Source organism: Musca domestica, unplaced genomic scaffold (assembly GCF_030504385.1).
Source record: "Musca domestica strain aabys unplaced genomic scaffold, Musca_domestica.polishedcontigs.V.1.1 8, whole genome shotgun sequence".
Lineage (NCBI taxonomy): Eukaryota > Metazoa > Arthropoda > Insecta > Diptera > Muscidae > Musca > Musca domestica.
In genome coordinates, this window is record NW_026712409.1 from 15,567,009 (window position 1) to 15,590,265 (window position 23,257).

The 23,257-nt window shown below is 36.2% G+C and overlaps 2 protein-coding genes across 2 annotated transcripts in view; one reads left to right on the forward strand and one right to left on the reverse strand.

The window, feature by feature from the left end:
* Positions 1-7,708, reverse strand: part of LOC101887834 (uncharacterized) — a 188,964-nt gene extending 181,256 nt beyond the window's left edge. Inside the window, exon 1 of the mRNA XM_011298072.3 lies at positions 7,100-7,708. The gene's annotated coding sequence lies outside the window, so the exon portion shown is untranslated. The remainder of the gene's footprint in view (positions 1-7,099) is intronic.
* The window catches only part of LOC101899842 (G-protein coupled receptor dmsr-1), a 455,946-nt gene that overhangs the window by 153,465 nt on the left and 279,224 nt on the right, over positions 1-23,257 (forward strand). The window lies entirely within an intron of this gene.

Consider the following 23,257-nt stretch of genomic DNA (forward strand, 5'->3'; position numbering starts at 1 on the left):
CCTTGAAAGAGTCTTTCAGGCTTCAGGCTATCCCACCTAAGACCCTCATAGAGTCTTTTGAACAAATGCGACGCTTGCTTGTTTTTTTCTCGACAGGACCTTCTTAAGTTTTTTATAGCCATAGATGAACTTCGAAAAGACTTCTCTAGCTGTGAAAGTCTTCCTAAGAGTCCTCAAGGTATGCAGTAGCCTCAAGCGCTTTTCTACATATAAATGACCTAGAAAATTTATATAACAAAAACATAAAAAAGGACTACTTCAGGAAGACTTTCAAAGGGTCTTTAAGACACTAGCCCTTCAAGGGGACACTACCTGGGCACAGAAAAACTTGAAGAGGACTTTTATATATAAACGGCCGTTATGAGGTGTTGTTGTCACAGAAAATGTATAAAAATCCTTCTGGCAATTGAAGAAATTTTAAAGCTCTACGAGACATAAAAAAATACCCTCTAATGGTCTTGTTGACCTTCAAAGGATCATAAAGCCTTTTTCTAGCTTTGTTCCTTTGAGGGATCACCAGCTGGGCGTAGAAGATGACTTAGAAAATCTATATAACAAAAAAAAAAATAAATAAATAAAAAGGACTTCTTCAGGAAGTCCTTCAAAGGGTCTTTAAGGCATAAATAGCTTTAAATACGTTTCCTAGTTTTAGAAGCCCCTCAAGGGGTCAGCACCTGGGCACAGAAGAGCCTGAAGAGGACTTTTATATATAAACGGCAGCTATAAGATGTTACAGTTATAGAAACCGTATAAAAAGTCTTTAGGTATCGGAAGACATTCGAAAGCTCTACGAGTCATTAAAAAAAAACTTCTTATGGTCTTGTTGACCTTCAAAGGATCTTAAAGCCTCTTTCTAGCTTTATCCCTTTGAGGGATCACCAACTGGGCGTAGAAAAGCCTGAAGAGGACTTTTAGACATTAAGGACCGTTATAAGGTGTTAAAGTCATAGAAAAAGTCTTCTGGCATCGGGAGACATTTGAAAGCTCTTGGAGACTTAAAAAATACCTTCTACAGGTCCTGTTGACCTTCATAGGTTCTTTTAGCAATATAAGTAGGTCTAAAAGACTCCCCGTAGGTATTCTAGTCATGGAGGCCTTTCAGCCACAGTGGAACGTATAAAGAGCTTTTGGCTGTAGAACACCTTTTAAAGGTTCTTGAAAAACGTTCTTTTTGCCCTAAAAGTCTCTTTAAAGGTCTTTTGGTCTTTGAAAGGACTTCTTGACAATAGAAGTATACCTCCAAAAAGCTTGCTAGCCATAGAAGACCTTGAAAACCCTCAAGGGATGCCTCGGATATCAAAAGGTATTTAATACCTCCTCTAGCCTCTAGCCAAAAGCTTCAAAACTCGTTGTAAAAGAAGGCTAGAAAATCTTTGAACTGCCGAAAAAAAAACGTTTTTTTTTAGGTCTGGAATACGTTTTTCTTCTCCCTCAGACCAAAACGCTTACTAGCAATACAAAAACTAAAAGCTCTTCAAGCCATAGAAGTCCCCTTAAAAGCTTCAAAGCTTGTAGCAACAGAAAGCCAGAAAATCTTTGATCTGCCTACAGAAATTCTTTTTTAGGGCTGGAGCACCTTTATCTTCTTCCCCAGAGCAGTTAATTTATGGGTTGAATAGCTTTTGAGGGTCTACTATGGCTGGAAGAACTTTTGCAGGTCTTCTATGACTGGGTGGGGGGAAGCTTTTCGAAGACTGCTATGGCTGGAAAAACTTTTCCAGGTCTTCTGTGGTTAGAATACCTTTTCCAGGCCTTTTTATAACTGGGGGGAGTTTTTGGTGGTCAAGAAGACTAGTCATAGGGCTAGTTGAGCTTGTGGAGATCTAGGTCTGGGAATTCTATAATCTTTGGAAATGTTTCTAAATATGAAAGAACTCAGGAGGCTTTTCTAAAATATAAGAACTTGGGATAATCTTTCGTATAGGAGAACTTTGGAGGATTTCTTTGTCATAGAGGCACTTTTTTGTGGGAGGCACTTCAATTTCAGAAGTACTCTGAAAGGAATTTTGTCTGTAAAAGAAATGAGACAATTCTAATGCTATAGAAGATCTGTTAGGTTGTGTTCTATTCTATGGAGTTGGAGTTTTTTCTATCTTCAGAAGACCTGGGTATTATCTTCGACATACAAGGCATTTTAAGGATATTCGGTTGGAATTTAGTCCGCTTTCCGTAGAACAGCTGTGTGCGGCCTTTTCTTTACAGAAAACCTTTGGAAAACCGGAAGAACTGCTGATCATAGACTTATTGGGGGTGTGGAAGATTTTTTTGTCCTTAGAACCGTGGAAGGTTTTTTTTGTGCCCTTAGAAGACCAGATCCTTTCTTAACCGAGTCCTGTGAACGTTATTTTATCTAAAGTAGATCTATTAAAGGAAAGTTCTGCGGAATTTCTTCGATGCCTAAAAGTCTTGTGAATGAATGTCTACTGTCCTCGGAAGATCTTTTCTTTACAAAAGACCTTTGGAAAACCAGAAGAACTGCTGATCGTAGACTTGTTGAGGGTGTGGAAGATTTTTTTTTGTCCTTAGAACCGTGGAAGGTTTTTTTTGCCCTTACAAGACCAGGTCCTTTCCTAACCGAATCCTGTGGACGATATTTTATCTATAGAAGATCTATTAAAAGGACTTTCAATCATAGAATTCCTGTGGAATTTCTTCGACGCATAAAAGTCCTGTGAATGAAAGTCTACTGTCCTCGGAAGATCTATAGGAGGTATTCATGCACAAGAAACTCTTGGGAGGCCTTCTGTGCAAAGAAGGGTTGTGGAATGTTTTATATGTGCGGAAAGCCTATTGGAGTCTCTTTATCCAAGGATGATTTTCCAACTGCAATTCTTCTCTATATAGAAGACTGATAACAGGTCTTTATCCACGTAGACCTGCCTGAAGGTATTAAGTCTATAGAATGTCTTGTATCTACAGAAAATCTCTCAAATGTTTTATGGCCTGTGAGGGGATTTCCATCTGCACAATACTGTAGGAGGTCCTTCAACTATTGAAAGCCTGTAAATGGTATTCTATCTGTATTAGATCTGTGGAATCTCTTCCATTTTTTCATCTTCTTCTGTCCACAGTAGAGCTGTGGAATGTCTAGAAAATGTGCATACCTCCCCCACTAGAATGCTTCAAAACCATGTGGGTCTTTGATATCTTTTTTGCTTTTTTTAAGGATTAAAAATCGACTTAAGGTTGAACAATTTCCAGGCCTGACTTTCTGACTTTTCTCATGGTATTACTTTCCCTATCTTTCTCATGGTATTTCTCTCACACACACACCCACATACCCACCTATATACACAGCTCTCCCAAATAGCCCTTTCTGCATCAAAGGATTATAAAGTCGAAAGGTGTGTGTGTGTGTGCGTGTGTTACCTCACAGTAGTAGTGTAAAACTGTCGTTGCTGTTGCCATTGTTGTCGTTCATTGAATTCTGTATGTCCTTTGTCGACCCTAGCGTAAAAGTTGTTACAAACGAATTTCTATGGCAGAGTAAAATTGTAAGGCGAGTACGTGTGTGTGTGCGTGTGGGAGTGTATGTGTATGTATTACAATTGAAATCCTACCACGTACTTTGAATTACATTATTGGGTAGAAATTAAATATCCTTTTGACAACAGCTATAGGTGTGGGTTTAAAGGTTATGAAAAGTTATATTCTCCTCAGTTCTCAGTAGCCCCCGCTCCTCACCTCAGATATCCAAGTATTTGTTGTCACTTTCTTTTGATGTCTACTTGAATGTTTTCGTCATTTGCGGTATTGCGGCTGTAAGGAAGGGGCACCTCAAAAGCAGTTGGGTTTTAGATGGCTTCCCGGGGGCGGACTTTTGTGAAAGGTTCAAAAGTTTTTAGATTAAAGATTTATGGAGAGGGAAATTAAGGAAAAATGCAGATCCAATAAAATAAAACTTATATGAAGACCTTTAAAGATCTTCAAAAAAATCCTTAGAAGGATCTTCTAAAGAGGGAAGACCTTCCAATGGCCAAAAAGCCTTTTAAGATATTCTACAGAAAAAAGACCTTATACTGGTCTTCTCTTACAGGTTTACTCTAGACGGAAGATCCTTGTAAGGATCTTCTAAAGACGTAAGGCATTTCAAAGGCCAAAACAAAAAACCTTTCAAGGTTCTCTATCGAATTCTTTCTGCAGATGGAAGAACTTTTAAATGCCAAAAACACTTTCAAGGTCTGTCCTCTACAGATTGAATACCTTTTACTGGTCTTCTCTTAAAGATTTACTCTACTCAGAAGTCCTCCTAGAGGTGTTCTCTAAACAGATAATCTTTTACATGTCTTCTATAGGCGGAAGACCGTTTTTTAGGTTTTCCATTTCGGGAAGTCTTCCAGAGGCCTTCCGTAGTCAAGGCAGCTTTTAGAGGTCTTCTATAGAGAGAATATATTTAGCGGGTCTTCTATGGACAGAAGACCACTTTTAGGATTTTCTATTGCAGGAGATCTTCCAGATACCTTCTGTAGCCAAAGGAGCTTTTAGAGGTTCTCTATAGGCAGAATATATATTTTACGGGTCTTCTATGGACAGAAGAACCCTTATAGGTATTATATAGAAGCTTTATGGGTCCTCTCTTTTCTTACAGAGGCCTTCTCTAGAGGTCTTCTATAGAAAGAACATATTTTACGGGTCTTATATGGATAGAATAGGTATTCTATAGAAATTTTAGGGGTCCTCTCTAGTCTGAAGACCTTTTGTAGGTCTTCTATAAAAAGAAGCCTTTTTACAGATCTTCTATAGAAAAAAGACCTACAGGTCTTCTATGGAAAGAAGACCTACTTCAGGTCTTCTCTGGAAAGAAGACTTTCTTCAGGTCTTCTCCGGATGGAAGAATTTTAACAGGATTTCTCTAGACAGAAGACCCTATACCGGTCCTCTCTAGACGGAAGACCTTTAATGGGTATTTTTTAACCTCTTGTAGGTCTTCCATAGACAGAAGACTCTTTATAGGTCTTCTATTGAAGGTAGACCCTTCCGAGGTTTTCTCTTCTCAGAAGGCTTTTTACAGGTCTTCCATAGAAAGAAGACATTTTACGGGTCTTCTCTAGTCAGAAGACCTTTTGCAGGTGTGCTATAGAAAGATGACACTCTACAGGTCTTCTATAGAAAAAAGGCCTTCTACAGGTCTTCTATGGAAAGACCTTCTACAGGTCTTTTATGGAAAGAAGACTTTCTTCAGGTCTCCTATAGAAAGAAGACCTTCTGCAGGTCTTCTATAGAAAAAAGATCTACAGGTCTTCTATGGAAAGAAGACCTTCTTCAGGTCTTCTATGGAAAGAAGACCTACTTCAGGTCTTCTATGGAAAGAAGACCTTCCACAGGTCTTCTATATAAAGAAGACCTTCCACAGGACTTCTATGGAAAGAAGACCTTCCACAGGTCTTCTATGGAAAGAAGACCTTCCACAGGTCTTCTATAGAAAAAAGGCCTTCTACAGGTCTTCTATGGAAAAAATACCTTCTTTAGGTCTTCCATAGAAAGAAGACCTTCTTCAGGTCTTCTATAGAAAGAAGATCTTTTTCAGGTCTTCTATAGAAAGAAGACCTTCTTCAGGTCTTCTCTGGGCGGAAGAATTTTAACAGGTTTTCTCTAGACAGAAGACCCTATACCGGTCCTCTCTAGACGGATGACTTTTAATGAATATTTTTTAACCTCTTGTAGGTCTTCCATGGGCAGACGACTCTTTATAGGTCTTTTCTATACAGAAGATATTTTATAGGTCTTCTATTGAAGGTAGACGCTTCAGAGGTATTCTTTAGTAAGAAGACCTTCTACAGGTCTTCTATAGACCTTCTACAGGTCTTCTACAATGAAGGTCTTCTATTGAAAGAATACCTTCTACAGGTCTTCTATAGAAAAAATACCTTCTACAGGTCTTCTATGGAAATAAGATCTTTTACAGGTCTTCTGTAGAAAAAAAAACCTTCTACAGGCCAAAATACCTACAGGTCTTCTATGGATAGAAGATCTTCCACAAGTCTTCTATAGGCCGCAGACCCTTTACAGTCTTCTCTACAAAAATACCTTATACAGGTCTTCTATCGAAAGAAGACCTTATTTAGATCTTCTTCAGAAGAAGGACCTTTTACAGGTCTTCTATAGAAAGAAGACCTTCTAGAGGTCTCCTATAGAAAGAAGACTTTCGTCATGAAGAATTTTAGCAGGTTTTCTCTAGACAGAAGACCCTATACCGGTCCTCTTTAGACGCCATAGGCAGAAGATTCTTTACAAGAATTTTTTGTACTGAAGATATTTTATAGGTCTTCTATGGAAGGTAGACCCTTCCGAGGTATCCTCTAGTCAAGAAGACCTTTTACAGATCTTCTATAGAAAGAAGACCTTTTACAGATCTTCTATAGAAAGAAGACCTTTAAAAAGTATTCTATGGAAAGAAGACCTTCCATAGGCCTTCTATAGAAAGAAGCCCTTCTGCAATAATAGGTCTTTTATAAATAGAAGGCCTTTTGTAGGTTTTCTATAGGCAGAAAACCCTTTACAGGTTTTTTCTATACAGAAGAGATTTCATATGTCTTCTATTGAAGATAGACCTTTTCAAGATATTTTCTTGTCAAAAACCCTCTGCAATTCTTTTATAGAACGAAAACCCTCCGCAATTCTTCTATAGAACAAAGACCTCCTACAGGTCTTCTATAGAAAGAATGCCTTTTACAGGTCTTCCGTCTTCGGAGAATCGGAGGATTCAGTCTTCACTAGACAGAATAAAGGTATTCTATAGAAAGAAGGCAGTTTACTGGTCTTCTATAGAAAGAAGAAACTTTACAGCTCTTTTAAAGGTGTTCTATAGGCAGAGAATCCCGTCAGATGAACTTTTACAAATCTTTTTTAGACAGAGGATCCTTTGGAGGTCTTCTGTAGATAAAACCCCTACAAAGGTCTTCCCTTAGCCTAAAGACCTTCTGGAGGTCCAAAGGTAAAAAGGCCTTCTTTGGATTTCCATTACATTATCCTTCTAGATCTTTCATGGCTCTTCCATACATAAAAGGTTTTTTCTTTGGGAGAGGGAGAAGAATAAGAAATATTTTAAAAATTGTTTTATATATTTTTTTTATAATATTTTTTCCGTAAATATTATTACCACTTTGAAATTTTTTTAGATCCTTTTTTTATTTTATTTTATTTTATTTTATTTTATTTTATTTTTTTCTCATTATAAAATAAATAATTACACAATTTATATTTTCGTCACATTTTCGTTTTCGTTGACACACCACAAATTAACCGTAAAAAAATTAAACACTTAAATAAATTATTAAAAAAAAAATTATAAAAAAATATGAGACGACGACACACTTTTGAAAGAACAATTATTTGCTATACATCTGTTGTTGTTGTTATTTTTTCGTTATAAATTCATTCATTATTTAAAAGACGATTTTCGGTTTACTGTAAAATGATTAGCACGTTTTTGTCGTTTCGCTTTATATTTATTTATTTATTGCGTTTTGTTGTTGTTATGTATTTTTCTTGATTAATGCTGCTCCCTTCAATTCAACATTTGTGTTTTCGTTTTTTTTATCTGTTTTCGTTATTTTTTTTATTTTGTTGTGTTTTTGATTTTCTTTGTTATTGGTGTTTTTTCTGTTTCTTGTTTTTTTTTTCTTTTTTTACTTTGTGTAATAAGAAGAGAATAATAATAAAATCCCGTTACGAACGTATATCCGTACGTACGTCCTTCTCTGGCAACGACAAGCGACGAACAAAGTGTTTGTCTCTGCCGCTCGAAACAGTATTTGGCAAATTATGAACTCATCACAGCACAGCACAGCACACAGCACAGTGGGGAACAAGCAGCAGCAACAACAACAACAACAATAATCTGCACACAATACAACAACAACAACAATAACAAGCAGGAGCAAACACAACAAAGTCCCCCATCAAAAAGCGCACAAAGTTTTAATGTGAGGAGGGGATGGGTGTTTTTTACTCTTCGTTTTGCCATTTTCTCTTTGTTTTTGGAATTTTTAAGAGATGCAAAAATACTCTCTTCACTTCACTTCAGCATATATACTCCCTTAATATAAGAAATTAATCGTAATGTTAAGAGATTTGTAAGTTAAATACAAAAATTTAATATTTACATTTCTAATTGTGGAAGGTCAGGTTGGGCGGTGGGGCCTGGTGATGACCTGATAGATGTGCGTGCCTGGGTGGTACAAACTTATAGCACATGAGTATTTTATAGGCTCAAGGAGGTCTTATATAGAAAGCTATAGAAGACGTCTCAGAGATCTTCTGATGATATTTCATAATTTTTCATTTTTCTACGAACTTTTGTCGGGGAGGTAGTACGTACTAAATGGTGCTGAAAAGTAGCAAATGGTACTAAACTTGATATAAACTATATAAGAGTAGTAAAATAACCGACTGACTGTGAATCAACGCCCAGACGAAACAGCTGAAGTTAGAATATTGAAGTTGTGCACGAGGGACATGCGTGTGACAAGGCTAGCTTTTTTGGAAATTCGTTCTACAAGGGTACGAAAATTACTAAAATTATCTAAACATTGAACACTTTGTATTGGACAAATGGAATTAGCTAGAATTATGAAATTTGAAATGAGAGTCACTGATGGATGTACCAAAGGGTTTTTGAAAATTCGAACTTAAAAGTTCTAAAATGGTACTAAACTTCGAAAATGGAAAATTTTGTAATGCAAGTAAGTAAGTAATGTAAGTTCGGCTGGGACGAACTTTGAAGACCCTCCACCATTTGGAACGAATTTGGAAATTTTCAAAAAATAAAATCTCTTAAGAATTCTGTTAGAGTCTTAAAAATACATACACATTGCTTGTCATAAGCGGTTACCATATTCAAATTCGAATATATAGGGAGGTACCGTTATGTCGGAGCTATACGAAGACCTGGACCTGTATAGACAATTTTCTGTCACAGGCTAAAGCATCCATTACGAACTACAAATACGACATTTCAAACAATTTCAGTGAGTATTGTACCTAAAATCGTCAAAATACCGAATATAGGGAGGTACTGATGTATGGGGCCTATACGAAGACCTGGATCAGCATAGGCAATTTTCTGTCATAGACTGTATTTCCCATTACGAACTCTAAAAGCGTAATTTGAAACTACTCCGGTGAGTAATGATGCTAAAATAATCAAAATACCGAATATAGGGAGGTACAGTTGTATGGGGGCTATACGAAGACGTAGACCTACATTGCCCATTTTCTGTCTTAGGTTGGAGTATCCATTTTGAACTTCGAGTACCAAATTTGAAACAATTCCGGTAAATAATTTCGCTAAAATCATCAAAATACCGAATATCGGGAGGTACTGTTATATTGGGGCTATACGAAGACGTGGACCTGCATAGACAATTAATTGTCTGTCATAGGCTGTAGTATCCACTATGAACCTCAAATATCAAATTCGAAAGAATTCCGCTGAATAATGACGCTAAAATAAACAAAGTACCGAACATCGGAAGGTACAGTTATATGGGGGCTATACGAAGACGTGGATCTGCACTGACAGTTTTCTGTCACAGGCTGTAGTATCCATTTCGAACTTCGAGTACCAAATTTGAAACAATTCCGGTAAATAATTTCGCTAAAATCATCAAAATACCGAATATCGGGAGGTACCGTTATATGGGGGCTATATGAAAACGTGGACCTACATGGCCCATTTACGAACTTAACCTGCCTACTGGCAAAATAAACATGTGTGCAAAATTATACCCTTCTATCTCAATTCGTTCGACAGATAGCGTGTTTACAACAGACAGACGAACATCGCTACATCGACTTAGAAATTTACGTTGATCAAGAATATATACTTTGTTGGGTCTGACATGAGTATTTCAAGGAGTTACAAATGGAATGACAAAGTTAATATACCCTCCATAATGTATAATGTGGTAAAGTTTAAAAAAGTGCAAGAACTTACACCGCAACAGAAAGCTAAAGAATTGCTTCGCTTGGCCAAAAGTGGTGAACTGCCGAATTTGGTTTTCCCCGATGAGAAAACATTCGTTGTCCCGCAGTTTGTAAACAAACAAAATAATAAGGAGGTCAGCTGAAAATGTGCACCTTCGGTTAGCCCCCAGAACTCAAGCGCCTGCCATGGCTATGGTGATGGTGAGGGCCATCATAGCAGCCGGTGGTCGCTCTCCGCTCGTATTAATCGACCGTGGCATCAGAATAAATGCCGAATATTATCGCGAAAATATTCTGGAGGGTGTATTAAACATATTGGCCGCAGACCTTGGACATTCCAGCACTTAGCACGCGCCACATTTGGTTACAAAATCAGGTTCCTCGCTTCATTTCTAGTGCACAATGGCCACCAAAATCTCCGGATACCAATCCGTTTGGACTATTTTGGAGTATTTTCGAAAGCAAAGTTGGTACTAGAAAATACCAAAGTGTCGATCACCTCAAGCAAGGTTTTTTACTGGGAATGGACCAAAATACCACAGAGCAACATTCGGGCAGCGTGTGACGGTTTCATTGGCCATAATTCGTGCCAAAGGTGACCAATTCGAACAAATCTAAACTTATTCTAAAATTTAATGCTATTTCCGACATTGTTTGCTTTCATTCAATAAAATTTAAAAAAAAATGTAAAAATTATGGCGTTTGACATTGTTGCAGTTTTTTTATCCCATCCTGTAATTGCGCGAAAAGTACTAAATGGTACTAAATATGTAAATCTCTGTTGGTATCTGGAACTGAGATATGAAGGTGGTTTTTGGAAAAGCGACCCATATTTGTACAAAAAGTACTAGATTTAACTAAATTTGGTATTGGGTGAAGTAAATTTGATAGAACTGAAATTCTGAAATTTGATATTGACGTCACTATTGGTTCCGAAGGTTACATATTAAGACAAAAATGAAAAAAAGAAACAAATGAAGACTTTTTGTTGTAAAAGGTTATCCATTTTAAACCCTCAGTCATATGGCTAGAGAGGGTATATATCCTTTGATACGGCCAAAACGTGCCTCATCGAAATGACGGTATTAGAACCTAGGTATCTTTGGACCAAATCTGTTTCAGGACATTTAGCGTCGATCTAGTGATGTCCGTCCGTTCGTCTGTCTCGAAAGGAGTATCTGATTTCATCCAAACTTGGTACATCGTAATATTATTGTCAAATTTAGATCGAGTTCGGAGATAGGCAAAATCGGTCATCTCCTTCTGGTACCTCGCCCAAAAAATGTCAACATTTTCAAAGAAAATAATTTACTGCACAAAAAGAGAAAGGATAACCCAACTTTGCGAATCCTAATATTTGCATCAGTGCAAGGTCAGGTGCGAAAATGGACAATATCGGTTCACTCTATTAAATTCCTCCCCCAAAAAGGGTCAACATTTCGAGTAATTATAACTCTTATAAAATGTGATATAAGTATCTGATTGTCTTCAAATTACACACATTACAATATTTTTATTAACCCAATGTATGGTGTGAAGATGGAATATATCGGTTCTCTCCTTCTTGTACCTCCCCCACAACGGGTCAAAATTTTGAATATTCCTTAAGCTCTTGAAACGCGAAATTAGACTTCGATTTTATTCAGACTTGGTACATGTCAATATTTCCATCAATGCAAGATCTGTCATAAAGGTGGTAGAGATCGGACCATTTCTCCTGGTACCTCCCCCACATAGGGTTCAAGATTTTTAAAAACAAAACGCTCAAAGAAAGCGAAATAAGCATCTAACTATGTTCAAATTTCACACACCCAAATATACGCAAGATCTGTTGTGAAGAAGGGTCACAATTTCCAATACTTATATCTGTCATAACTTGCGAAACAATTCGGCGATTCTTTACAACGTGCTATATCTAAATATTTTTCTTAACCCCAAATCTGATATGACTATGGAGATTATGATTTCGCAGGTCCGCTATATCTGGCATCTCACGCATATTTCCACATATTCCAAAAATTTGCACATATTTCATATAAAGTATAGGAAGTAGCCGATAAAGTCCAAATCTGGTACTTTTAGTCAAATTACACATTTTGAGTACTAAAAAGGTGGACTTTTTGCTGACAAAGTAGCTGACATAATTTAAATTCTCACTTCAGAGATATCTTCAGTCATTCTATCAAATAATTTAAAAATCCCCATTTAGATATGCTGTAGCCCTTGAGAAGAGTAATTTTAAAAATCCCATTAAGATATTTAACGGTCCTTGCTAAACATATTCAAGTTAAGAACTCTGATAAACTTGAAAACATTTTTTTAAGTCCATGTAAACAATTTTAATTGTTCTTGAAAAAATTGTCTTAAAATTTCAAGTGGAGGAATTTAATAGTCCTAAAAATATTAAAAATCCACGTTATCCTGCAAAAAATATTTTTTTTAATACACTTTCAGATAACACTTGAAAAAATGTATTCAAAATCCACTTTCAAATAGACCTTAGAAAATAAATTAAGAGTCTATTGAAATCCTTGTTCAGATATGTTATCAGATATCTTTTTTAATCCTGGTCCATCGATGTAATAATATATGAAAGTTTTATTTCAAAATACAATTTATTTATTTATTTGTTAATAAATTCACTTCAAGGAATTTTATGGCCCCGAAAAAAGTAATAGACTTTTGTAAATCAAACGCTATTCTGAATCACTGCAATTCAGTCAAATGTTTATCTATTCTACCTTCCCAGCCCTGCTTAACTTTACATTGCATTGTATGTTGTTACTATGCATACACAGATGGCGCTTCATTACCAATCATTGAAATATTTTTACAAACAGAAATGCTTATTGTATACACGTGAGCTTAACGCCACCTATCGCTAAATAGTGTTGTTTTTATTGATTTTGAGGCATTGCCATACCAGACTATAAGTGTGGTGAATTCCATGTGAACGCATTGGACGTTAATTTTAATTTTTTGGTTCATGAAGAAGTACTTAGATATGTCAAAGAAGTTCTGACAATCGAGCCTGTCAATGTTTTTCTATAACTAAAAAACTGCAAACATGAAAGTGACTAACTTTTTGATCCTTTATTTATTTAAAAAAAAAACAAGAATTGAGCATGTTTGAAGTTCTCCTCAAACCATAACTGATGGTGTTTTTGTATAAATAAACAAATCCAACATGAACGCATGGCTAAATGTTCTCCTATAGATAACAATTCCAAAATTTGGTCATTGAATTTTTTCCTGTTGAGAAAAATAATCAGTTCTTAAAAACAAATCAGATCCATGTTAATATCTAATAATTACTTTAAAATATATTTTAGGTATCGTTACTAGACCTGAACTTCCTTGAAAATCGTTATTATACCCTCTACCATATGGCTATATCGAGTTCTGAGATGGGCAATATCGGTCCACTCCTTCTGGTACCTCACCCACAAAATGTCGAACTTTTCAAAGAAAATATTTTACTGCACAGAAAGATAAACGATAATCCTATTTTGCTCCAGCTTTGCAAATCCTAATATTTACTCTTCCGTTACCTCCCCCACAAAGGTACAAAATTTGAAATAATTAAAACTCTCATAAAATGTGATGTAAGAATCTGGATGTCTTAAAATTTCACACATCCCAATATTTTTATAAACCCAAGACCTGGTATTGAAAATATATTGGTCCACTCCTTCTGGTACCTCCCCCACAAAAGGTCGAAATTCTGAATATCCATTAAGTTCATAAAACGCGGAATTAATATCCGATTCCATTCAAACTTGGCACGTTTTAATACTTTCATCAATACAAGATCTGTTATAAAAATTGTAGAGATCGGACCATTCCTTCTGGTACCTCCCTCACAAATTGCCAAAGTTTTGAAAAACCAAAACCATTATATAATCCGAAATAAGCATGTGTTTCTCTTCAGATTTCACACATCCCATTATTTCTACTAACACAAGATCCGTTGTGAACATGGGATATATCGGTCCACTCCTTTTGGTACCTCCCCCACAAAGGGTCAACATTTTGAATATCCATGAAGCTGATAAAATGCGAAACTAATATTCGATTCCATTCAGACTTGGCACATCTCAATTGCCTATATATATCGAGGCCTCGTTATGCTCTGCATTCCTATCAGTACCATATTCAATATATTTTCTAAATCTGTTTAATTTATATTGATATCCTTCGGCATATGTCCTACGAATAGATGACCTTCGCCAGATTTTCTCATTCTAGGCCACAAAAATAGCTCTAGTTTTTTGCTCTCTTTTTCTTGTTCCGATAAAAATATTATTTATAACCTCCTTGGAAAACCTCTTTTGATATTTTATTTTTATGTTTATTTCCGAGAAGTCGTCTCCAGATGATGATGTTTTCTTCCTTTTTGTCTAATGACCCCTTAAATGCTACAGCTGATAACCTAGAAAACGTAGCTGAAAGTGGGTAAAAATCTCATGTTTTATCCATTTAGTTTCTTTCTTCGTCTGCCGCTTCTTCTTCTTCTTCATTTACTCGGGTAAAGTTTGTTGAATTGAATTTTTATGGTTTTTTGTTGTTGCTGGTGCTGCTGGTCTTATTTTTCCTTCCACGGAAAACTTTGTTTACAACACAATTAAGTCAACAACATAGATAACATAAAGAGGTGTGAGAAAGAGAGAGGGAAAGAGGGAGAGAGAGATGGCCAATATTGATAACACAATTTGTGTATTCTCGGTACGACAGGATTTATGGGCGACCTGGACTACATCAAATACCTGAGAAGAATACCAAGCGGAGGAGGGAGGAGGAGGAGGAATGGCGAAAATATTTCAAAAACGTGCTGTTCAACATAATTTTTGTGTGAATTTAATGTGCGCATTTCTGACACACATTTCTGACATATTGACCTGTCAAATGTCATGAATTATTTATTGACTGAAGTTAGTCGGAAGATTTTTATGCGTGGATGGACAAATGGACGAATAGATTCTAGCAACACTTTGAAGTGGAATAATTGTATAAATAGGGTATATTAAAGGAGCAATTCGAAGGAAATATGAGAGTGTGTGAGAATATTTCGATAATCTTTCTGTGGCTAGACAAATTTATGAAGAAAAAATTATAACAAATAACAAAAACTTTGTGAATTTATTTCCACAGGGTGAGATGAAAAAAAAAAAAAAAAAAAAACGGTAACCAACTTCAGACTGCTGTCATTTCTAAGCCTCTCGTCCGACAGCTGTTAAAATTATTCCACTGGCAGTTCATTATATTGCTTACAAGCGTACAAAAGGATTTTGATGAGCATCTTCCAGAAAAAAAGTTATTCGCGATGGAATTCAAGCGTGATTGTGTGATGTCTGTATATTTGGCTGGAAACCCCCAACAAGTGGCTATCGTTAGAGCTCTCCAGCATTTAAATGTGAATAAATCTTTTGTGTCTCGTACCATCGCTCGTTACCGTGATACTGAATGCGTAGCCCGACTTCAAGGAATTGGACGGAAGAAAAGAACAACAACAGCAGAAATGGTTCGAAAAGTAAGGAAGCGACTTGATCGAAACTCGCGTCGCAGTGACCGAAAAATAGCTCGTGAGCTGAACATATCGCAATAATTCATTCGGCAAATATTAAAAAAATGAGCTCGGGGTAAAGCCATTGAAATTCCAAAAAGTGCAAGAACTTACACCGCAACAGCAAGAAAATAGACTCAAAAGAGCCTAAAGAGTTGCTTCGCTTGGCCGAAAGTGGTGAACTACCGAATTTGGTTTCCGATTTTCTCCGATGAGAAAAGATTCGTTGTCCAGCAGTTTGTAAACAAACAAAATGATTGTGTTTACTTGCCAAAGAGGTCAGCTGAAAATGTGCACCTTCGGTTGGCCACCAGAACTCAAGCCTCAAGCTGGCCATGGTGATGGTGTCGGCCATTATAACAGCCGATGGTTGCTCTCCGCTCGTATTAATCGACCGTGGCATAAGAATAAATGCCGAATATTATCGCGAAAATATTGTGCAGGGTGTATTAAGGCCTTGGGCACGCAAACATTTTGGCCGCAGACCTTGGACATTCCAACAGGACTCTGCACCATCGCACCCAGCATGCGCCACCCAAAAATGGATACAAAATGAGGTTTCTCGCTTCATTTGCAGCGCACAATGGCCTCCAAAATCTCCGGATAGCAATCCATTGGACTGTTGTATCTGGAGTATTTTGGCAAGGTTGGCACTAAAATATATCACCTCAGGCAAGCAATTCGAACAGAGAAAATAGAGAAAATTCCGAAACTATCAGGTCTGATTTTTTTCTATAGAAAAATTTCCCAATGGAGTAGATGGTCGCAGAGGCCATCTACAGTAGAGTAGATGGTCGCAGACGCCATCTACAGTAGAGTAGATGGTCGCAGGGGCCACCTACTGTAGAGTAGATGGTCGCAGAAGCCATCTACTGTAGAGTAGATGGTCGCAGGGGCCACCTACTGTAGAGTAGATGGTCGCAGAGGCCATCTACTGTAGAGTAGATGGTCGCAGAGGCCATCTACTGTAGAGTAGATGGTCGCAGAGGCCATCTACTGTAGAGTAGATGGTCGCAGAGGCCATCTACTGTAGAGTAGATGGTCGCAGAGGCCATCTACTGTAGAGTAGATGGTCGCAGAGGCCATCTACAGTAGAGTAGATGGACCCAGAGGCCATCTACTGTAGAGAGGATGGGCTCAGAGGCCATCTACTGTAGAGAGGATGGGCTCAGAGGCCATATGCCGTAGAGTAGATGAACCGAGAGGCCATTTACGGTAGTGTAATTGGGAGTGTAGTGTAGATGGGCCCAGAGGCCATCTACGGTAGTGCGATGGGCCTATCGGTGCCTTTTGCCCTATAATATTGTACCATCTATAAAAATCTAAAATCTTATATTTCTTCTTCTTCTTCTCTTTCGCTCCTTATTATATCCCCTATCCAATATTTCATTTTTTTTGCACATAGTTCATTATTTAAACTCCCAAAGTTTTCTCACACACCCCACCAAAACCGACAAGGGGAAATTAACACCGTCACGCTGTTAATCCTTAATGCTGGCATCATCCCCGACAACACACACATACACCCACTGATATTTACTCATCTGTGACCTTTGCGTCATTTGTCGTCTGGCGCTGATAATATCGGGCATATCTATGAATTTTCAATGGAAATTCTTCGGTATTCCATCTACTTTTAGGGGAATGCAAATTATGCCAAAGAGCCGAAATGAAGAAATTAAAACGGCAATTTCGAGGGTGGGTATTCCTTGGCTTTAAAGATGGCGGCCGGCGGTGGCATCCTTTTTTGTTGTTAACACAAATTGTAGCTGTTGACAGATAAAGGAGCAAAGAATTTAAGAAATAAAAAATAAAAAAGAGAAGAGACAGCAAACAAGTTAACAGTTTTAAGTTTGCGCTTGAAAAACTTTGCCATTAACGATTTTCGATTGACGTAGGTCGGTCGGTCGGTCGGTCGTTTGTATCTGAAAATTTGCGAATTTGATATGGGTCAGTTATTTTTTGTGTGCTTTGAAAGCTAATGGTGCGGATGGAAGAAAATTAAGAGAGGAAACAAAAGAGAGAGAGGGGTATGGATGAAAACGACAGAGACAGGAAATAAGTAGACAAATCCCTCTCAATGAATCTTTGGATTTTTTTTCTTAAATTTGAGGGGATCAAATTGAAGGGTTGGATCGTTTTTGAGAGGTCAATAAACATGATTTGGGTTAGCCTTTTGTTTTATGAATATGGGGGGCAATGCAATGTTCATTGGGGAAGTTACAAAATACCAGTAGTTTTTTTTGCGCTCTTCAAAAGGATTTACAAATTCTTAACAATTTTTGTTACATAAAAGCAAAGATAAAGGAGTTGCCTTTTTTTAAGGAAAGAGTAATACAAAAGGATAATCTGTCCTGATCAGACGAAGTTCTATTATTCTATAAATTACCGATGTGTTAAAGGCCATAAAAATATATAAAGGTTGAATGTTCTTGAAAAGACCCTTTGTTTAAAAGGACACGTGGTAGGTTTGGATTAACATCAAACTCGCAATATTTTTCCAGGAAGTCCTTGAAAAGGCTTTTTGCTAAATCCACGATTTTTTTACAGGACATAACTGAAAAAATTCCGATTTTTTTTTTTAAATGAAGTCTTTCAATTTCATGACCATTTATAGGAAGACCCTGACAAGAAATCTTTATAAAAAAATATTCCCAAAAAATATTTTTAAAAATCATATTTTTTTTAAAAAAAGAAGTCCTTGAAATATTCTTAAAAAACACGACATTTTTTATGAGCTTCGGAAAAAATAATTTTGCCCAAATCTATTAGTTTTTGCATGAAGTCCTTGTAAATATTTCGGAAGAAGTCCTTGAAATGCTCCCAATTTTTTGTCTTAGGACCTTTAAAGAATACGCTTAACAAACCTTGTTTAAAGAAAGTCCTTACATATTTTCAAAAAATTTGAACGACATTTTTGCAAAACAAGTCCTTGTCAAGATTTTTAGCAGAGAGTCCTTGTAAAAATATTTGTAAAAAAAAAAACAAAATATTTTGCGTGAGCTTCGGAAATTTTTTTTTTTTTTTAAATCTACGAGTTTTTTCATGAAGTCCTTGAAATGCTCCAAATTTTGTGCATTAAGTCCTTTTAAAAATACACTTAACAAACCTTGTTTACAGAAAGTTCTTGAACATTTTTAAAAGTTTTGAATGAAATTTTTGCAAAAAAAACTGCCTCGTTTACAAAAAGTCCTTCTATAGATTTTTGGCATAGAGTCCTTGAAAAAATATTCTTAAAAAAAAAAAACAAAATATTTTGCATGAGCTTCGGAAAAAAATATTTTTACCACATCCACGAGTTGTTGCATGAAGTCCTTGGAATGCTCCAAATTTTGTGCATGTTTTAAGAAAGTCCTTGAACATTTTTAAAAGTTTTGAATGACATTTTAAGAAAAATGTCCTTGTCAAGATTTTTAGCATAGAGTCCTTGAAAAAATATTCTTAAAAAAACAAAATATTTTGCATGAGCTTCGAAAAAATTATTTTTACCAAATCTACGATTTATTGCATGAAGTCCTTGTAAATATTCCGGAAGAAGTCTTGGAATGTTCTCAATTTTCTGTATTAATTCCTTTAAAGAATACGCATAACAAATTTGGTTTAAAGAAAGTCATTGAACATTTTTTTAAATTTTTGAATTAAATTTTTGCAAAAAAACTACCTTGTTTACAGTAAGTCCTTGGCAAGATTTTTAGCATAGAGTCCTTAAAAAAGTGATATTTTGCATGACCTTCGAAAAAAAAAATATTATTTACCAAATCTAGGAGTTTTTGCATGCATTTAGAATTTTAAGCATAAAGTCTATGAAAACATATTCTTAAAACAAAAACGATATTTTGCATGAGCCTTGGAAAAATAATTCTTACCAAATCTACGAGCTTTTTTCATGAAGTCTTTGAAAATAGACCTTGAACATTCCAACAGGACTCAGAACCATTGCACTCAGCACACGCCACCCAAATGTGGTTACAAAATGAGGTTCCTCGCTTCATTTCCTGCGCACAATGGCCACCAAAATCTCCGGATACCAATCCGTTGGACTATTGTGTCTGGAGTATTTTGGAAAGCAAGGTTGGCACTAAAAAATACCTCAAGCAAGCGCTTCGCCGTGAATGGGCCAAAATACCGCAGAGCAACATTCGGGCAGCGTGTGACGGTCTCATTGGCCGTAATTCGTGCCAAAGGTGACCAATTCGAACAAATCTAAACTTATTCTAAAATTTGATGATATTTCCGACATTTATTGCTTTTATTCTATAAAATTTAAGAAAAAGTAAAATTTGTGGCGTTTGAGTTTGTTGCATTATTTTTATCTCACCCTGTATTTCATATAAAGTGAAGGAATTCGTCGATATTGTCCAAACCTGACACGTCGCAATATTTATATTATATTTATTTAGGCCCGATACGAAATGGGCAAATTTTGCCCATTCCTTCGAAACCTCCATAGAGGGTCAACAATTTGAATAATAATAAGTTAAAATATATTTAAATAATCGAACTTTGGCAGAAGGCATAGAACTCGGTAAAACCAGCTGATACTTTTTCACTTGTTTTTCTAGTTTTTTTTTTTTTTTTTTTTTTTTTTTTTTTGAGATATATATGAGGGATATATTTTCGAAAATTCCCATTTATGGGGGTGATGAAAAAATATTTTTTAAAAAATCCGCGTTAATCGTCCACTCTGGGAAATACATATATATATAGTATGTATATTCTTGATCAGCATAAAATTCTCTGTCGATTTATCAATTTTTATCAAACTTCTATCCGTCTGTGGAAATCACTCTAGCTTCCGAACGAATTGAAGTAGATTGATAACATTTCACTCAAATGAATGGTATGTCTGCAGGACTTTTGGTATTGAAAATGGGCCATGGAGGTCCACGTCTTCGTATAGCCCCCATATATCGGTACCTGCCGATATTCGTTATTTTAATGATTTTAGCGACATTTTTCACCGGAATGGTTTCATATTTAGTATTTGAAGTTCGTAATAGACACTACAACATAAGACAGAAAATTGTCTGTGCAGGTCCACATCTTCGTATAGTCCCCATATATCAATACCTCCTAATATTCGGTATTTTGATGATTGTAGTGAAAATTTTCACCGGAATTGTTTCAAATTTGGTATTTGAAATTCGTAATGGATACTTCAGCCTAAGACAGAAAATTGTTTGTGCAGGTCCACGTCTTCCTATAGCCCCCATATAAGGGTACCTCCCAATATTCGGTATTTTGATGATTTGAGCGACATTTTTCACTGGATCTTTTTTTCAAATTTGGTATTTGAAGTTCGTAATGGATACTACAGCCTACTGCAGAAAATTGTCTGTGCAGGTCCACCTCTTCGTATAGCCCCCATATAAGGGTACTTCCCGATTTTTTGGGTATTTTGATGACTTTAGTGACATTTTTCACCGGAATTGTTTCAAATTTGGTATTTGAAGTTCGTAATGGATACTTCATCCTAAGACAAAAAATTGTCTGTGCAGGTCCACGTCTTCGTAGAGCCCCCTTATAACGGTACTTCCCGATTTTTTGGTATTTTAATGATTTTATCTATATTACTATCGATTATGTTTAAGTTTCGAATTTGAATATTGTAATGGCTTATGACAATCGTTACCTATGCAGCTCCATGTCATCATATAGACCCTAATATGACAGCTACATTCGGTATTTTTAAGTTTTTTTAACAGAATTTTTTTGTTGTTTTTGAGAACTGCCAAATTCGTTCCAAATGGTGAAGGGTATTCAAAGTTCGGCCCGGCCGAACTTACAACTTTTTTTTTTTTTTTTGCAAAATGGTCAGGCTTTATCCCTTTATTGTTGTTTTTATAAAAACAACGTGTGTTTATTAGTGGAGAACGATGATAATGTTTACCAGGGGGTAAGGCAGGGAATACCTAGGTTTCGGAAAGAGCCACCAATCCTCATCATTTCCCTTGTTTTTTGTCTGGGATATTCTCCCCAGAAGTTATTTTTGGTTCCTCTTCTATTGAGCTTACGATCTCGTCACTTGGGTAAAAAATGTTTTTTGTCATAGAAGTTGTTTTTTTAAAATAACTTCTGGGGAGAATATCCCAGACAAAAAACAAGGGAACTGATGAGGATTGGTGGCTCTTTCTGAAACCTAGGTATTCCCTGCCTTACCCTCTGGTAAACATTACCATCGTTCTCCACTAATAAACACACGTTGTTTTTGTAAAAAACAACAATAAAGGGATAAAGCCTGACCATTTTGCAACAACAAAATACTACGGTATCCCGAACAAACAAGCCACACTGTTTATTTATTTATTTATTTATTTTTTTTTTTTTGAGATATGACACCTCTCAAGTAAATGAGGGACATATTTTCAAAAAATTCCCATTTATGGGGGTGATGAATTTTTATTTTTTTTTCATCCACCACTTTGGAAAATACATATATTTTTTTTAAATCCTAGATAATGGAGGTGCTGAAATGATATTTTTTTTAAACATCTATGTTTATATCCACATGCGAAACATAATTCTTTAAAAATCTAATTTGCGGTGGTGAAATTGAAATCTATTTCCCACATATTGTGAATTTTGGATTTTGTGGTATACGGTGACAGATGTTTTTCTCCACTTTCAAAATTTTAATGTTTATTTCAATTTATGTGATGACAATTTATTGTTCAAGGCCAATAGTTTTATTTTTCGGTTTTTTTTCTTCAAACGGAACAGTCCATCATAACTTGCACCCATTGGTGCTTGGGAGGACCATAAAAATTGTTAACATTGAAAAAAAATGTGTTCTTCAAATGTTTGCCATTGGATTTATTTGTTTTTTTTTTTTTTTTTCAAGATTTTAGTGAGCCATAGCATTGCCAAGAATCAATTTCCTTTTTGGTAATAAATATTTCAATTAACACTTTTTTTCCCACTAAAAAATGCTTAACATAAAAATACATTTTAGAAAAGAACAAGCAAACTGACAGAATTCATTTTTTGGAAAAACAAAAATGAAAACCTAATGGAAATTGTTGGCAGTTTTTCATAATGGATGGGGTTGTTAAGTTGGGCGTGATGTTAATTAGTTGGTGAGTGTGTGTGTGTGTGTTAGTATGTAGGCATATGCAAAATACATATACACGATTTAGTTATAAATTAATTCGTTGTATGTTAATAGAGCTGTCTATTGGAGGATGTCTTGGAAAATGTGTATGTGGGCGGAACATCTTAAAAATATTCCGAAATCAAGTTTACAAGTATCAGTCGGTTTTGTCGACAGATGTATACCCACAGCCACTGTCCGTTTATTTAAATATATTTTGATGGTTGTTATGATTATTCAAAATCTTGACCGTATATAGGGGGTGGGTCCGAAGGACTGGGCCAATATTGCCAGTTTCGTATGTAACATACGTTTGACATAAATATTGTGACATGCCAGATTTGAACCATATCGGCTACTTTACTCAGTTTATATGAGATATTAACAAGTGCCCGCTACTTCGACAACGAAAAGTCCGCCATAAAATTTTTCGATTCGTTCCAACAGTCAGACCTTTTTATACCCTCCAACAGTCAGACCTTTTTATACCACATCCCTAAATATTCGTCGTAGACCCCGTAATGTATATACAGGGTTGCCCATATTCGATGGACCTTTGGGCCCTTTGGGCCCATTCCAATCGACGAGGCTTGACCGCAGGCTACATTCTTTGCGTCAATTGAATTTTGTACGGGAACAAATGCAAATCAATGCGAATAATCCGTTGTAAAGTGGAC